Source organism: Dipodomys ordii, unplaced genomic scaffold (genome assembly GCF_000151885.1).
Source record: "Dipodomys ordii isolate 6190 unplaced genomic scaffold, Dord_2.0 Scaffold111, whole genome shotgun sequence".
Lineage (NCBI taxonomy): Eukaryota > Metazoa > Chordata > Mammalia > Rodentia > Heteromyidae > Dipodomys > Dipodomys ordii.
The window spans coordinates 2746142-2749170 of NW_012267327.1; the positions used below are offsets into that span (position 1 = coordinate 2746142).

General features: G+C 46.4%; 1 pseudogene; it reads left to right on the forward strand.

The window, feature by feature from the left end:
• Positions 1–551: 551 nt before the first annotated feature.
• On the forward strand, positions 552–1033 carry LOC105994903 (annotated as a pseudogene).
• Positions 1034–3029: the final 1996 nt, after the last annotated feature.

The following is a 3029-nucleotide window of genomic DNA, read 5'->3' on the forward strand; positions in this document are numbered from 1 at the left end:
CCTCCCACTTGCTAGGTAGATGCTCTACCATGTGAACCACATCCCAACCCCTTTTCTGCTATAGTTATTTTTAGATAGGGCATCATATTTTTGCTCTGGTTTGGTTTCAAACATTGATCTTCCTAACTATACCTTCCTAAATAGCTGGGATGACAAACATGAACCATCAGGCCTAGCTTATTTTGACATGGGGGTCTCACTAATGTTTTTCTCTTGCTAGTTTTGAACTATGATCATTTTTCAAATTCTGACTTTTGAATAACTGAGATTCAAGGAGAAAGCCACCACTCCTGGCCCGCTTCTGTCTTATTAACGGCAGTGTTCTAGTGTCTACTCCTAATAGTCAGTCTGTTATAAGCAAATATTTGTTGACTGTGTGCCCAAATGAGGGAAGTTCCTTATTTTGTCTACTTTATTTCATTCTATAAAGCTATTACCAGATGACAACTTTCAAGTTTTTCACTTTTTCAACAGTTCTCCCTACAAAGAGCTTTTGGGGGCCTTTTGGAGGGAGAAGGGCTGGAACTGCCATCTTCCAGTTATTTGTCAAAATGATGAATGCAAAGGGAAAGATGAGAGGTATCCCATACACGTTCTCTAGGTGCTTCAGGAAACATGGAGTTGTTCCTTTGGCCACACACATAAGAATCTACAAGAAGATGATATTGTAGGCATCAAGGGAATGGGTACTGTTCAAAAAGGAATGCCCCACAAATGTTACCATGCAAAACTGGAAGGGCCTACAATGCTACCCAGCATGCTGTTGGCATTGTTGCGAACAACCAAGTTAAGGGCAAGATCCTTGCCAAGAGGATTAACGTGCATATTGAGCATACTAAACACTCTAAAATAACTGAGATAGCTTCCTGAAATAAGTGAAGGAAAATAACCAGAAAAAGAAGAAGCTAAAGAGAAAGGAACTTGGGTTCAGCTGAAGTGCCAGCCTGCTCCACCCAGAGAAGCACACTTTGTGAGACCCAATGGAAAGGAGCCTGAACTATTAGGACCTATTCTCTATGAATTCATGGCCTAAGAGATGCAAAAAAAAAATAAAAGACTGCTGAACTATAAAAATGAAAAAAAGCTGTTTGGATGGCTTATTATAAAGTAACAACTAGCTTTTCATGTACACTGTGCACTTCCTTTTGATTGGGGATATAGAGAGTTTAAGATTTGGTGAAGATAGCCAAATAATGGAAATAACCCCGATGTCCTACAACAGATGAATGGATCAAAACATGTGGTACACAATGGAATTTTACTCACCAATTAGAATAATGTCATTTGCAGGGAAATAGATGGCGTTAGAACAAATCAGGATAAGTGAAATAAGCTAGGCTCAGCAAAACCAACAGTGAGTTTTTCTTGCATATGTAGCAGCTAGATCTAAAAATACCGTTAGGCATGAAAACCTATATAGGCTCTATGCGTTTAAACACAAACTGATAAAAGGGGGGTCTACTTAAAGGAAGAATCCTAAGACATAACTCCTCTGAACAACTAATCACTATAAATACCAGGAAACAGAAACATGTGCCTTGTGTTTTTCTTTGTGGGAGACAGGCGCAGGAATGGAGAGAGGAATGGAAAACACAGGAGGTCATTGTGTCCAATGTGAACTATGTGAAAAATGAACTATGTGACTTGTGGGTAGGATGGGAGAGAGAGCGTGGAGGTGGATGAAGGAAGCGGTGACATTGTCAGGAAGCATTGTACTCATAAGGTGACTTATGGAATTGTAACCCCTTTGTACAACTCCTAACAACAACAATATCAACAACAATAAAAAAAAGCTTTGGTGATTTATGATACTTGCTATGGTAACCCACCGCAGAGCTCTAGGTAGCTCACCCCTGGGGTTTTTATCTTGGTTCTATTCCTTCTTGGTTTCTTGATTTTTGGATAAAGAGGTTAGCTTTAAAAGAGAGGGAGAGAGGAAGGCGGAAGTTGGGAGGGGAATGGGGAAGGATAAGGGGAGGAGGAGGCAGAGGGGGAATTCACTGGGACCCTGACTTAAACTTTGACAGGATAGACTGGAGTCACTCTTCCCTGCAGACCGTGGGTTGCACTGGCCTTCGGTGACAACTCAGTAGAAGGGCTGTAGGCAGAGAGTAGGCGATGGTAACCCACGCAGAAGCTGCAGAGCACCGAGAGCCACCCGACCAGGGAGAATTTAGCACTCCACCCCCCCACTTCCAGGCTCCAGCTTGGTTTTTAAGGAGCACACCCCCAGTGCTGGGTGTGGGCGGGCGGAGGAGTGGGAGGAGGTGCCATGCAAGCTTTATTTTCCCCGCTGCCTGTCATCCAGTTCCCCGCTTCCCTCTTGACTTTCGTGAGAGATGAGGTCATCCAGGCGCAGGAAAACCAAACTTCTATTTTTCAGGCCCCATGAAGGCCAGCTTTGTACGTCTGTGAGTAAACAGAGGCCCCAGGCTCCGGATGGGCCAGGAGGACCCGTGGCCGCCCTCTAGCGGTCGCCGGAGTCATTGCCCCACGCGCGCCGCAAAGCCGCCACCAGCCAGGCACCGGGAGGGTGAGGGCTCCATGTGAGTTAAAATTAGATCAATAGTCAGCTCGGCTGTCTCAATCAATGCTTCGCTGGGAGAGCACACAACCATCTATTTATAAGCTAAACCCGGCATTATCTTCCCCTTTTAGGACGCAGAGATCCATTACTGTGCGCGGCAGGGGAGAGGAAGCTGCGCGGAGCTGCAGCCAGCCACCTTGCAGCCTCAGGCTGCCCCAGCTCGCTCTGCAGCCCGGGGCGGGGTGGGCAGGAGGAGGATCCCGAGCCAGCCCACGGCTGCTGCAGCGGAGCTCGGTATCCAGCTGTGCCCCCCAGGAACTCAGTCTGGAGGGGGGGGATGCACTTTTTGTTTTGGTTTTAACCTGGACTAAACCTTTCATCTTGAAGCAGAGAGATCCAAAACAGGCAAACGAATATTCAAGAAGGGCAGGAGGTACAGGGCTCACACAGGCAGCCTCCACAGACAAAGGTTTTCCACCTAGCTGCTTCCCCCAGGTACTCC